The sequence below is a fragment of the Delphinus delphis genome, chromosome 19 (genome assembly GCF_949987515.2).
Source record: "Delphinus delphis chromosome 19, mDelDel1.2, whole genome shotgun sequence".
Taxonomy (NCBI): Eukaryota; Metazoa; Chordata; class Mammalia; order Artiodactyla; family Delphinidae; genus Delphinus; species Delphinus delphis.
In genome coordinates, this window is record NC_082701.1 from 58,785,493 (window position 1) to 58,800,238 (window position 14,746).

Sequence of the window (14,746 nt, forward strand, 5' to 3'; positions counted from 1 at the left end):
CTCCCGCCTCCAGGCTTGCTGTAAGGTGTGCCCGTGCCCTTCTTCCTCTGGGAGGCCCACCCTGACTCCCCTGGGACAGGGCCAGGGTGCTGTCGGCAAACATCTGAAGGAAATGAGCCTGACCTATGACCCCGGTGCCCATCAGATGCCCGCCCCGCCCGGCTGTGCACACAGGGGGACGGGGCAGGCTGGCGCTCAGGTGGGTCCCGGCAGCCCCGGGTGTGCTCTCTGCTCCCACAGCCTCACCTCCAAGACGGCGAACAGGGCTGGGGACAGTGCAGACATGCATGAGGCTGGTAGACTTGAGGTTCAAGGCTGGACACAGAGGGTGGTTACAGTGACCCCTGAGGAACAGCCACTTAGCCAGGAGGCTGCAAACTGCGGCCTGGGGTCTCAATCTGGCCACAGGCGAGTTGCCGGATTAGGTGACAACGTACCCTAACCAGAAGATGTCACGTAAACACCTGAGTACCAGTTCCTAAGAAGGCGGGTAACGGCACCTGGGCCACATCCCCAAATGCCACCCAGCAGAGCTGAGCTGCTGCCCCCCACGAGGACCACGCGGCCCCCCTACCCTCGGTAGATATGCCTGCTGGCCCTGCGCTGTGCAGACACGAGCTCACCCCGGGTCACTCCTGGGCCACACGCCTTTGTGTAAGCAGGATTCTGTGGGAGGAGAGAGGAGGCCTCTCCGGCCCTGGGAAAGGCAAGAAGGCCGATACCGCGTGGGTCAAGGTGCTCCTGGAAGGTGGCACCCTGCAGGCCCGGGCGGGCAGGGTCTCTGCCTGCTTCAGTGCGAAGGGCTTTTCGTGGGAGAAGCCAACATCTGCCTGTCTCTCTCCTAGCGCTGCCCTTGGGAATGGACAGAGGACCTTTCTGGTCCCATCGACACCTCTAGTTCCTCATGACACCATTTCTAGCCCCAGAACCCTCCCCTGGGTCAAGCTCCCCCTAGGAATGTGGGATCTGGTCCAGCAGGTACATCCCCTCCCTTTTTCCAGACACTCTACCTTTGATAATGTAGTTTCAGGTGGGCCCAGTGAACTCCTTAGTCCCCTGGAGGCTCCTACCGAGACGACAGCCACCTCAACCCCAGAATGTCCCCCGGAAGCACCGAAGGAGTAACAGCGCATCTCCCTCCCAGAAGCCAGCAAACCCAGGGCCCCTGCCGTGGCAACGCACAGGTGCCCTGCTTGGACAGACGCGCAGGCAAACGCTTAACGAGCCTCTGTGCGTCCGGATGCAACCGGGCCCTTGAACAAACTTGACCTGGTTTTCCTTACCTTCCCGACAGTCCGGTCAGGAAAAAGCTGTGCTTCCCACAGCACAAAGGGGCAACTGAGGCTGGAGGAAGCATGAAAGGCCCATGCTCGTGGCCGGTGCCGAGTGCGTGCAGTGCAAGGGGCAGGGCAGTGGGCCACCTTCTGGACAGTCGGGTCCCCACAAATGGGAGGTGACCCGGTTCGCCCGAGCGCCTCCCAGTTACAGACCGCGACAACACCTGATTCTGGGATGCAGGCTGAGGGTCTCCTGGCTTCTTGTTATTATTACGGCTACTTGTTCCATGACTGCAGGGCTTACAGGGCTGACTGGGGGCCAGACAACCAGGCCAGGCAGAGTGTGACCTGGCCCAGACTTCTCCAGAAAGGTCTTGGTGGCAATGGACCCAGGAGTGTGGTTCCTCGGTGGCCAGCGGTTCCTGGCCAGGCCCTGCCCAGGCTGATGAACACAACACGATTGAGACCGGAGCTGCTCCGGGCTGGCGAGCCATCTGCTCCCCACGTGAGCGGGCACCCTAGCCCTACACCCCATGCAGCTCGGACCTCAGAGCCGAACAAGCTCAGAAGTGCTGTGAGCATGACAAGGCTTGCCCTTGCGCACCCCAGCTTCCCAGGGGTCCTGCAGAGGGAGGACCCCTCGTCGTGGGAGTCTGGGCCTCGGGATCAGAGGACGGGGTCCCCAACCTCTGACTCCGTGACCTCAAGCATGCCAATTCTCTATAAAACTGGAACCACAAACGCTGACTCGCAGGATGTGTGCAAACAGGCCCAGTGCCCTGCATATGAGTGGGCATCTATGGGGCCTGGTGGCTGCCACCCCGACACCCAGGCACACACCCAAGCACACAGACACAGCACAGAAGTGCCCAAATGCCCACACTCGAGGGAGGGTGGCTCTCAACCTCGACCTCCTGGATGGAGCTGTTTGTACCTCAGAGAACATACCTGGGAGTGGGGCACCTTCAAAACTCAAAGGAGAAGCTCAAATCTACCGTGGACACGTACCCCCAACACCTCGCCACCTGCCCCCACCTCCAGGTCCGCTCCACTCTGGGGGCCGGGTCTCGAGCTGGCCCTGCCCTGCAGTGGAACCCCGCCCCATCCTACATCTCTGGCCGCAGCCCCATCCTCTCTCCGGCTGGGGGATGTGAGCAGAAATGGCTCAATCAGGATATAATCGTTTTTAATTAACGTGCAGATCATTTCACAGGCTGATCTCCTTGGAGACCAGAGGGAAGACGGTCTTTTAAGATTTTCTTTTGCCTCCCCCCACCTCCCCCTCCCAGTCGAAGGCCGCCCCCCTTCACCCCCCAGCCGCAACCTTGAAAGCAGCACAAAAGCCTGGTGCCTAGATCCCTCTTGGGGCCATTAGGAGGAAAGTGTGTGCTCGCACACAGATAAACACGCACGTGCCCAAGCTCCAGGGCGCGCTCTCCCCCTGGAAATGCGCGAATGGGATCAGAGACCCACAGACACGGCACACGTGGGGACACACAGATTCACACACACACACAGGTATGCACGCACGCACACGTGCCCAAGAATGTACAAACGGCCCGAGGCACGCAGACATGGGCACACACACCCAGGCTGGCAGGCACGCCGACCCCCAAGAACACACAAACAGGATCAGACACACAGACATATGCACATGCAAGCACACGAGAAGGCGTCCAAGCCCAGAGACACCACAGAAAGGCCCAAATACCCACAATCGTGGGAGGGCTGCGCACAGCGGGGATAGAAGGCCCCTGTCCTGCAGTGGGGAGTCCGAGCCACAATCGCCTCGCCCCCGCATGCACCCCGGCCCTGACCTCGGACCTGAGGGGGCCCCACAGGGACCCACGAACAGAGAAGCCACCGCCCAGGTCTTGCCTCCCTGCCACCCACCTGGTCTGGGTCCTCCTGATCTCCAGAGCCCCCTGAACAGCTGTCCCACTCTGCCCTGAGTGAGCCCACCCCAAGGTCCAGCCTTTCCGGGCCATGCAGGTCTGGCCAGTCCCCGCCGGCACTGGGAGCCTTGCCCCCAGCCGCTCCTTCGGGTGCCCAATGAGGCTGGGGGCCGGGGGCTTCCTCTCTCCTTTTTTCACTTTAAACAGGTCCTTTCCTTCCCCATTTTCTGCCTCTACCCCCCTTCTAATCCCTTTTTCTCCGTGTGCCTTTGCTCCCAGCCTTCTCTCCCTGTCTCCTCCTTCTTCCCCTCCCTCTTTCCCCTTCCTCCCCAGGGGCCTCCTGGGGTCAAGCTGAGCCAGAGGGAGTGGGTGAGATGTCGCTGGTCCTTCCCCACTGCCCCGCAGTGGCCGTCTGTGCCAATACCCACTCCCAGCCACTGAAAAGACCCAGAGCTAGGTCTCCAGATAGGTAAACGGAGGCCTGGGGGAAGGGGCATGACCCCTGGGGTCCCCTGACATCTGCAGTCCCACCGTCTCTCTGCACTTGCTTTGGGTCCTCGGCTTTTCCTCCTGGAAAATGGGATGGCAAGGAGGGAGGGGGAGCCGTGTGGAGGGGCCACAGGGAATCCACGGCGGGCCAGTGGCAGGCCGGTACCTTGGGTGGCCCCAGGTGCCGTGGACATCGTGGCCACAGCCAGTGTGCATGACACACACGGGCCGAGCAGCCTGTCTGGTGCTCCAGCTGCCAACGTGATAGGCCAGCCAGGTGCCTCTCCTCTCTTGTGGTCTCAGTGCCCCCATCTGTGAAATGGCCAAGGTCAGCCTAGAAGACCCCTAGGGACTCTTCCCAGATGCGGAAACCAAAAGGCAGGTCAGTAGCCCATTCGTGGCCGCTACGAGGCCCAGCGGCTGCTGTGTGACCTTGGAATTCACTTCCCCTCTCTGGGCTCACGCTTCCTCCTGTGTCAAAGGAAGGAGGTCAGACAGGCAATTCACTGCCAAGGCTCTTTCGGCTCTGAGAGAAGGTTCTAGATAGTGGGGAGGAAGGAGAAGAGTGTTCCACTTATCAGGGAAAAAACGAGGAGCCCGTTTCTCCCGCTGCAGGTGGGAGCAGTGTCATTTTGAGGAAATCATTTTAAACGTCAAAAAAAGCTCTCCACACAAATAAATCCACTATCTCATTCATCAGGGCATCCAGAACGTGGAACAAAAGGGGAATATTAAGTGAACGGTGGCACATCCATCCAATTGGAAAAGCCTGAAGACGTTAGCTGCGCTGTTTATGAAGAGCTGGTTACAAAACAGGAAAAGGCTCCCGTTAGCGCCAACGAAGTGCAGGATATACGTCTGAACATAAAGAATGCCGACAAGTCTCTAAAAAACAAACCAACCGCCGAGTCAAGAAGACCGTGGAAAAAGACCACAAAATACTAAAATTGTCACAGCCCACCGAGGCTGTCTGTAACCTTTTTTATTTTTCTCTATTTTTCACATTTTTCTATTAGCCGTATTTTAAAACATATACATTGAAGATACCGTTTAAAAAAAAAACAAGGACTGAACGCCTCCAATTGAGAAACTTTCCCCTACCGTTCATTTATTCATTCATTCATGACTGATGCATTCACCCCTGTGTCCATCGGCCAAAGCCCACGGCTCATCATGGCCAGGATGGGCTCTCACTTACAGGAAAGGGAAACCAGTGGGGGAGGGAAGACGCGCCCCCCTACCCCAGGATCTACACCAGGGGCCTGTGCTGTATCTGGCCCTCGGGTGAGCAGAAATCGATCCTGCCAGGTCCTGCCTTCCTGCAGCCTCGGCAGGCCTGCCCTCAGCTGCCAGGGCCTCACAGTCTAGCCTACGGGTCAGAAACCCACGCTTAACGCCGGGGAATGGGGACCGGGGGAACGCGTCCACCCCACGTCCACGGCAACAGCCCCAAGGCAGTAGGCATAACCCCTTTTCCCTTGAGGCCACACAGCTGCTATCTGGCTGCGGGCACCTTCTCTGGGCTCAGATTCCCACCTCCCCAGGGTCCCTGAGTAAAGCACCACCCCACCAGGCGGGAGCACAGCACGTCAAAGGTCCACACTGCGGCCTGCCAGGTTGGGGCTGACAGGTTTCCCGGGAGGGTTAACTCCTCCCACACCTGGACGGAGCCACAGAACAGCTGCCCCCCTCCCGCAGGAACGCCTTCTTAAGTAGAAGGATTTCCTTCCCCTGACCGGGTTTGCTGGGCCCAACCCTCGGGAGAAAAAGGGGAGAGCCCCCCTTAGCGCCCTGCGCCGCTGCCTGGAACCCAACGAAGGCAGATTTCCACGGACTCTCCTTCACCCCCTCTCCCATTCCAACTAGCCCCGACCCCTTTCACCCCTCCCCTCCGCCCCCAAGGAGCAAAGGAATCCGAGCGCTTAGCTGACCCTGCGGCCGCCACTTTGAGTCGAGCCCCCCTTCAGGACTGCGGTCCCCAGAAATTCTCCGGGCCAGCGCTCCCTTCGCAGGGCCCAGGCGGGAAAGGAGAAGTTCCCACCCCTCTTCTCCCCTCCCCCAGCCCCTAGGGGAGGGGCGAGGGTCCGGATCTCCGGTCAAGGAGCAGCGTCTACTGTGGATCGCAGGAGACACACACTCCGTCACACAAACACACACACACACACACACACACACACACACATACACACCACCCTCGGGATCACCTCTGAAGCCCGCATTGTACACGAGGGGAGGAGGCTGGTGGTGGGGGGCCTCGACGTGCCTGGAGTCACCAGCCAATCACCAAGCCCGAGAGAGGCTGGAACCCACGACCCGGGCCCCGAACCCAAGCCTCGGGCCTCCACTGCGCACCCCACCCCGCCCGACCCATCCGACGTCAACATCTCTAACCCAAACAAGCCCCTCCCCCTAAGGAGTCCCCCTCCCCCTTTCCCTGGCCAGGGTCAGCAGCCCCCGGAGAGACCGAGCTTCGGCCCCCCCCCACCTCCCCCCGCAACCGCACAGGCGCGAGGTTTCATTGTCAACCTGGCCACTGGGGCGCGCGCGAGGCGGCGGTGCAGGGCAGGGGAGCTATCGCGGCCAGTGGGGAGGGGTCTCCAGGGGAAGTGTTTAGAGCAGCTCCTCTCGCTCTGTCCAGATCCGGAAGCCGCCGGGGGAGAAGGAAGGCGGGGGCGGGGAGTGCGCGACCTCCGCGCTCGCGGGCTGCAAGGAGGGGCCGTGGCGGCCGGAGGAAGCGCCCGAGGCGTCGGGGGCGCCGAGTCCCCCGGGAGGCTGCGCTCTCGGGAAGTTTCCCACCAGTGGCCCGGAGCAGGACTGGGAGCGCAGACACCCCTCCCCGCCTGACCAGCTCCCGGGCGCAGATTGCGAACTTGAGCAAACTCCTTCCTTCCCCGCGTCCCTCCCCTCCCGTCCGCGGCCACCAGCCCCGCCATCTCAGACCCCAGCCTTAGGCCAGTGGCGCTGTCGCCAAGACCCCTCACCTATGTATGGTGGAGAAAAGGGGAGGGAGGAATCCCCAGCACAACCAAACTGCGGCCAAAAAAAAGAAAAAAGAAATTCCTTCTGAGCCCGATTTCCTCAACCGGTGTGGAAAACCCCAAACAGGCAGATCTGCAACTCTAGCCAAGATCGCGGCGCGGCGGGAGGGGTGCCGGGGGCGGGAGGCGACCCCCGCCGGCAGCCCCGAGAGCCCTCGCGCCCGGATCGGCCCCCCGAAGACACAAAGCTCCGCCGCCAACAATACCTGCGGGTTCCTCCTGGGTCTCCCGGGCGCCAGCGCTGCGCGTCTCGCCGCCTCCCTTCCCCGCGCCGCCTCTCCTCCTCCTCAGCTCGCGCGCGCTCTCCCTTCGTCTCTTCCAGAACGCGGCGGCCGGATGAGATCCTTGGGAGAAAAAAATGTGAGCGCTCGCACGGTTCCTTTCTCTCCGCCCGCCGCTCGCGGCGGCCCGGGGCTCGCTCCTTTCTCCCTCGCGCTCCCGCGCGCGCCGCGCCTCTAGCGCCCCGCGTTTCCTTCTCAGCAGACCCTGCGAGCGCCCTCAGTAGCCATTATTCACGGGCCACCGGGGGCAGGAGGTAGAGACAGCCCAGTGGCCGCATCCACTCGGCGAGCGCGATGCGGGCACGGGGCGCGCGCGGGGAGGGGCGCGCGATGAGGGGGCTTGGCTGCGCGCAGCCCGCGCCCCAGACGCGGGGGAGGGGAGGAGGCGGAGGGGGCAGGGAAGGAGGAGGCGGGGGAGGAGCGGGAGCTGGTGAAGCGAGCGGGAGGAGGGGGCGCCGGGGAGACGCTCCCGCGGCTCTCACCGCAGGGGCTCGGGGTCAACGGCTAGGAGGCTCCGAGGCGATTAGAGACCGGGCGGGGGGTGGGGGTGGGGGTAAGTGTCTTCGTGCGCGCGCGCGCGCGCGCGCACGAAGACATGGAAGGGGAGGGAGAGAGGGAGGGAACGCTTTAATATTTTCCCAGTGACTTACGAGCCCGTGGATGAGCTCCTAGCTGCGCGCTTGGGCCCGTGTGTGTATCAGTGTGGCTGTGTGTTTCCGGTCTGTCTTCCGTGTGAATATCACGGGGCTTGGGGGCCTGCGGCGAGCTTGCGAATGTGCTTCTGGGTCTCGGGGGCACGGAGTGATGCGGTGCCTGCGTGGGGTTGTTTGTGTGCGATTGTTTATCGACGGTTGCGGGACTGCGCCTGTGTGGGCCGTGTCTGCGTGAGGTTGTGTGTTTATGGGCTTGTGTCTGCGTGGGCTCGAGTGTGTCTCAGGGGTGTCGTGTCTCCGTGGGGGCTTGTTTGCGTGGGGCTGCGGTTGTAGGGACCGTGCACGGCTGGGGTGCGCCCGCAGGCGGCCTTGTGTGGGGCTGGCGGGGCAGTGTTCTGCGCGCAGGGCCGAGGCCTGGCTTGTGAGGGAGTCGGGGGGGGTCCGCGTGGCGTCGGGGACCGCACCGCCGCAGAAGAGGCGCTTGAGGCACGAACAGGCCGCGCTGGGGTCGGGGCGAAGCGAGACGAGTGGTGGCGGAAAAGAGAAGGCGGACACCCGGGGGCCCGCATCCCGCCCCCACCCCACACCCCCGTCCGCACCAGAGACGCAGCTTGGAGATCCTGGCCCTGGCCAGCCCCGCGGTCCTAGAGGCACCGGGTTTGGAGGACCCTACCGGCCCGGGAAGACGCCTACGGGCTGGGGGTTAGCGGGGACCCAAGCTGGGAGCAGCCCAGAAGCGCGCGGCGAGGGCTGCCCGCAGAGGCGGGTCGCGGTCCGGAGACGGCGGAGGACCAGGCCCAGACAAAGAAGAGCGGGGCCGGGGCCTCGAGGCGGGACCGTACCTCCGGTTCCCCCGCGGCCGAGGGGCGGCCCCTCCTCGCTCCAGTCCCGGGGCCGCCGCCGCAGCGGCCCCAGAGCCCCAGGGACGCGGAACTACGCGCCCCGGGCGGGGCCAAGGTTGGGGGCGGGGGTGAGCGTAGCAGGCGGGCGCCGCGCCCCGGGGCCGTGATTGAGCGCTCGGCAGCCCGCCCCTCGCCCGGCAGCGCACCGCCCACGCAGCCATTCATTCATTCATCCATCCTCTCTCCATCCACCCACCTTCAATCCATACACGTGTCCGGCCTATCGTCCGTCCGCCCGATTATCGCGCCAGGGATCACCCTGACGCGTCAGAGCTGGCTCTCTCCACTTTCTCCTGCTCGCCAATCTGTCCGTGCCGTTCTCCTCGGCCGCCACCTTGCCTGGCAGGAGGGAGGAGTGCACCCCACGCCCTGTCACACTCGGGCTTTGCTTTTCAGTGATTCAGGGGACCCCTGTCCCCGCCTACTAACCCCCCCCCCCCACTAACGGATTCATACAGCCTACACCCACCCCTGCCTTCTCCCCGCCCTCCTCGAGACCTGGTGAGGGCAGTAGCCAGCAGCTCATCACACCGCTGCTGGAGGGCCTCCTCAGCCCGGCCTTCTCTGGGCTGGGGATGGGGGCACTCGAGGGGGGGCTTATGAAGGATTGCTCTGCCCCCAGGTCCTGGTGGCACAGGGGCCATGTGGACCCCAGTGACCACAACAGTCACTCCCAAACCTGCCATTTGTAGGGTGTCAACTGGGGATGAAAAAAACAGGTTCCTGGGCTCTAGCCCAGACCTCATCAACCCAAGTGCCCAACGCCTCTTCATAGGCTGTTCCCTCTGCCTGGGAATCAGCATCTCACAGCCAGGCTTGGGAACCACTGGCCTGGAACATCTTACAGCCTGCCCAGTCCTGAGTGCAGCCGCCCGGCGCTAAGAGCAGCCCTTTTTGCTCCCAGAAATGGACCCTCTAGGCTGACCCCAGACTCACCTGGGAAGGACGCACCGAAAAAAGAGATGCCAACTGCAGGCACCTGATCCCACCAGCAGGCCCTGAGCAGCCTCTCCCTGCTCTGGGCTCTAGCCCCACCCCCCACCTCTAACATGCAGACTGCTTAGGCTCCATCTTCAATTATCTGGCCTGGGAACCAGGCTCACTCAGTCCCGAGGCCACTCAGCGAGCCAGGAGAGGCCCACTGTGTGCACCATGAGACAAAAGAGTCCCAATCCCTGCTGGGACCCCCGACCCAGCCTTAGTGCCACCTGACCCACAGCCTCAGACTGTCCCTGTCACATTCTGACTCAGCCACCTCCTCCAGCCACCCACGGGCTACGCGGCAGGTGGGAGAATGAGGTTGGTAGTGGATGCCCCCTTCCCCTGGGGGGCAGGCACAGGCTCCCTCCCCTTCCTGGTTTCAGAGTGATCAGAAGAAAAAGTCCTCAGAGTGGCTGAAGCTCCCACACGATCAGCGCCCCCTGCCCCTCACCACTGTCTCCTTGCGGTTCCTTGAATTCACCAGGCACGTTCTCACCTCAGGGCCTTTGCACTTGCTGGTCCTTCCGCCTGGAATGCTCCTCCCCACCTTCTACCGTACCATACAGTTCACTGACATATGTATTTTGTAGGAATTTTTGTCTGTCTGCTCACTGGTGTATCCTCCGTGCCTGGAATGGTGCTTGGCACACATTCAATAAGTATTTGGTGACTGAGCCTGACCCAGCCCAGGGCTTTCTCTTTGAACACAGGGCCCCTCTGGAGAACAATGGGAGGGGACAGAAAACAGCGGGGCAAGGACAGACGGTATGACTCATCCAAGGTCACTCTAGGGCCCTTCATGGATTCTGGATTCCCAGCACGAGTCCTGAGAGTCTGGAGGAATGAGATGGTGAGCCATGGCTCATCCCAAAGGAGGACAAGGGCATGGCTGAGGGTCCAGATTCACACCCGCCAAAAAGGACAGAGACCCCCTACCTGGCCAGGGTCCTCCCACCAGTGTCGTCATGGAAGGTGGTGAGGACAGCCCCTCATGGAAGGGATCTGCCAATCTCTGAGAGAAGCCAGGCTCAGAGCCATCAGAGGACTCGTCAAGGACACACAGCAGGACAAGCTGATCCCCACCCGACTGTAAGTCTCCAGAGCGCGCACTCAGTGTGCACTTAGCAAAGGAATGAATGAAGTGACGGTGCCAAGATCCAGACTTAGGTCTGCACAGCCCCCAACCCCTCGCCTGTCCCATCAGACCCTACTAGCAGGATTCACGGGACTGTGGCAGCCGTGCCCAGCACACGGCAGGTCTTCTGTCCACACTGAGGGGAGGCTGCCAGGCTGGCTAGCTCCCTGCTCCGGCCAGGGGTCTAAGTCCACGGCTCACCATGTGCGTCCTGCTCCAGGCTCGGCGGGGACAGGGGATGCCCTCACGTGGCTGGCAGGAGAGTCCCGTGGGCCAGGGTGGGGTGTTCACGGTCTCAAAGGGCCGCTGCTTCCTGGGGAGGCGTGGCTGCAGTCACAGAGCCAGGGCTTGGACTGGCGGCCCTTCACTCTCCCAGCACTGTCTGCAAAGCCACCTTCCTGCAAAGCCTGTGTCCAAATGCTGTCCAGGGTGAAATAATAAACAGGGACCCCAGGCAGGCAATGCGGTCAGTGGGGCTGCCAGATGTTGGGCTCACTGACAGGCCATCAGGGAAGGGGTGAGCCAGGCACCACCCTGGTGGGCACGAGAGGCGGAGAAAAGGGACGTGCGCTCCAGACACCAGGCCAGGTGGGTGCTACCGAGACCCAGAAGTCTCGTTCCAGCTCAGCCCTGCTCTGGTGACCCCCAGGCCTCCTGGCCTCAGGGCGGCTGCAGCTTGCCGAGGAGAGGATGCAGCACCAGGTATCTGGCCTGCAGGGGCGCAGGCCTGGGGTCAGAGGTGCACCAGCAGTTTCAAGTTTCCATCTTTCCCTCATCTCGGCCACCCTCCCCATCTCGGAGACAGGGTCCCTGAGGTCCAGATGGCTGACTGGCCCACCGTCACCCAACTGCTTGGCCCATATTTACTGAGCACCTACTATGTTCCAGGACCGTTCTGCACGTGAGGATTCAGAGCAAGGAACAAGACAAAGCTCCCCTTCGTCCTCATCAAGACACTGTCAAGAAACTGCATGAGTGAGCGAGTTCCGTGGTCTGTGACATTTAGGGGAGGTGTGCTGTGACAAATGAAGCTGGGGAGTGGGCTGGGAGCCCGGGGCGGGGATGCTGTCTTCCTGTCACTGGCCAGGGAACCGGCACTTGAAACAGGTGAGAACAGACCTGAAACATGAAGGCGGTGAGGCAGGCAGCTACCGGGGGCAGAGCTGTGCAGACAGAGGGGACAGCGAGGGCGGAGGAAGCCCAGAGGCCGGAGTGGAGGTGCGATGGGGCACGTGGGAGGGAACAGGGACAGAGAAGGGACAGGAGCCACCCACAGGCCCTTGTGCACGTCTGTGAGGCCTGCAGCTCTCGCGGGGCACGAGATGAGGTGTCCCTGCAGCGCTCTGAGCCAAGGAGGCCAGGGACCTCCACGGGTCCTCACAGGGGTGAGGCCAGGGCAGGAACAGGGAGCCCAGGGAGGTGGCCTGGTCAGGACGGGGACCAGGGAGAGCCGAGAGGGCGTCCAGTTCTGGGTTTGTTTTGGAGGCGGGGCTGACAGGATTAGCCGGTGCGGGCAGCCAGGTGAGCACGTGGGGCGGGCTCCCCCAGCCCTCCTGCGCCTGTGACAGGTCTGTGACCTTCACGTCCACTCTGTCAGCTCAGATGCCTCCACTGTTAGCAGATGTGCCAGGAGCCGTGCCCGCCTGGGTCAGCTCTGGTGACCTGACAAGTTGAGTCCACTCCGAGCCTCAGTTTCCCCTTTTTACGCACTTGTGGGTCCAGGTCAGCAGCCGAGGGCCGCGTACCTCCCTCCCTGCGGCTCCCGTCCACCTCACAGACCAGCAGGCAGGCCTGCCCCACGGATCGCTCCTTGGCCCAACGTTTCTGGAGTGTCCACCGGGTGCCAGGTGTTGTCAGGGAGCCGGGGAGACAGCAAAGGACAAGGCAGACCCGCACCCTGCCCTCGCGGGCCAACGTGGACAGCAAACAGCTCCCGCCCGCCTCCTTTTTCTCCCCAAACCCTCTCACGCCCAGCACTTCCTGAGAGCTGGGCCACAATGTGGACTCAGGGCAAAGAACCTGATGTTTTTGCTGGGGGCAGGGGCGGGGAATCAGGAGTATAATGCCCAAGTTCCCTTAAGTTTGGGGCACATTTTCAGTTTGTTCATCTCCCCCGCATCCCAGGGGCCAGCAGGAGAGGTTGCAGGAAGGTGTGGGGTCTCCTCATTTAGGTTCTTTCAGAGTCCAGGCAGGAGCAGGGCTGCGTGGCGCCCACCTCTCCTACCCGGGCTGGCCTGTGGCCCTGGGGCTGGCTGCACTGGGGTCCACTCACAGTGCCTGCTGAACGTCAGGCCAAGACCAGTCCTTCTTCCCTGTGCCTTTGGTCTGTAAGACCTTTGATCTCTGCCATCTGTCTGTCCATCCTTCCTTTCTAGACTGGTGGGAGGCCACTAGATGAGGTCATGTAACTCAGACTCAGATAGGGCACACCCACCTTCTAGGGGACCCTCTAGGGGACCCTCTTCCCTGGGTGTGGGACCTGGCCTGGAGGTCCCAAACTTTCTCTCTCTCACACACTCACCCTGCCAGTAGCCTCTGCAGCCTCCCTCTGCTGGGGGATCCAGGCCAGTGCAGCCCCATCACCCTGACCCCGCCATCACCTCCCTCTCAGCGTCCCAGCGCACCTGAAGGTGCTGGATTCTGTCCCTGAGCTTGGAGACTGCAAGGCCCCAGATTTGGAGAGCGGATCAGTGGGGGGAAAAGAAGAGGGAAGGAAGACAGATGGACAGACGGGAAGTGCAGATGAAGGGCAGGGGGGAAGGAAGGAGGTGAGAGATGGGAGCAGAAGGGAGGAAAGAAGGGAGCCTGGAGGAGAGGGTGGGCAGGGGTCCCCCGGTGCCTCTCCCGCTCTGCATTCTCTGGAAAGCTCCTGGGACCGGAGGGCACACCTCGGTTCCTGGCTATGACCAAGGCCACCCACTCCCAGCACTTCTGGCCTGGCTGCGATCCTGACTTGGCCCTGGGAGCAGCTCCTGGCAGCCACACGCCTGCTTGGTGCCCAGCAGGGCCCACCAAGGGGCTGGGGGCCACAGTGGGGCTGAGGCCTAACCAGTCCACTGCACCAATGCGGATGAACCCCTGGCCCCAGCCACAGACTGACCCTTGATCCCAGTCAGTGCGCCAGCATCCTGACCCGACCCCAACCACAGACAGACCCCCGCCCTCTGCCGGGGCTGGACTTCTGACCCCAGCCATAGTCTCTAGCCACAGGCTGACCTCTGACCCCGGCCCCAGCCTCAACCCTGATGCTGGCAGAGGCCTACTGTGGTGACCATCCTGTGGACATGTTCCTCTGGGGACCACGTAGGAAGAAGGGAGAAGGCCCAGTTCAGGGCCACTCACCCCCCAGGGAAGAAGCACCAGCAAGCCCGCAGTGGCCACAGAGGCCTCAGGCCTGCGGTGACTGGGGAGGCTGGACGCACACACGCAGCCAGGCCCCAGGGCACAGCACACAGACGTGTGCACACGCAGACTGTCTGTGCCCCCTGCCCCCGGCCCCTTCTCGCTGGGCCACACAGCCCCTCCGGCCCAGGCCCAGGGGCTCCCCAGGCATCAGACAATGGGAGCGACAACAGACAGCCCTCCACTTCCTCACGGCCCCTCCGTGGGCCCCGTGGCTTCCTCTGCCCGCCTGGGAGGGAGTCCAGCAAGAGGGCGAGCGTTGCTCCCTCCCCCAAACTCCCCCCACTTCACACAGCAGATCAAGGCGGTCAGGACGTGCACACACACACTCCCGATTAGACACACACGTACTCATATGCAGGCGAGGAGATGCACACAGGGCGTGTATGCACGTGCAAGGGGCACAGGGTGAGGACACGCAGAGACTCCTCTGTGACAGCGCCACACACACACACCCCACACCTGCCTCCCCGACCCCAGCGCTCGTGGTGCCCCTACCTCTGGTGGCTCACGTGACCCCTCCAGCCCCTTCCCAGCTCCGCTCAGAGCTCCTGGGGCCTCTGCCCTCCCTCGACTTGGTGGCTCCAGGGATGCGGCCCCCAGGGACTCTCCTGGCCCACAGCCCCCGGCACCTGAGGACCCAGAGTCCTCCTGACCTTGTCCCGCCTGGCCCCAGGCTGCTTGTGGTGCGCT

General features: G+C 62.7%; 1 protein-coding gene across 2 annotated transcripts in view; it reads right to left on the minus strand.

Annotated features, from left to right (window-relative positions):
* Positions 1-14,746, minus strand: part of RAI1 (retinoic acid induced 1) — a 105,115-nt gene that overhangs the window by 63,175 nt on the left and 27,194 nt on the right. Inside the window, exon 2 of one of the 2 annotated variants that reach the window (XM_059997986.1) lies at positions 6,906-7,043. The exons of the other annotated variant lie outside the window; for it this stretch is intronic. The gene's annotated coding sequence lies outside the window, so the exon portion shown is untranslated. The remainder of the gene's footprint in view (positions 1-6,905; positions 7,044-14,746) is intronic. 2 annotated transcript variants of the gene reach the window in all.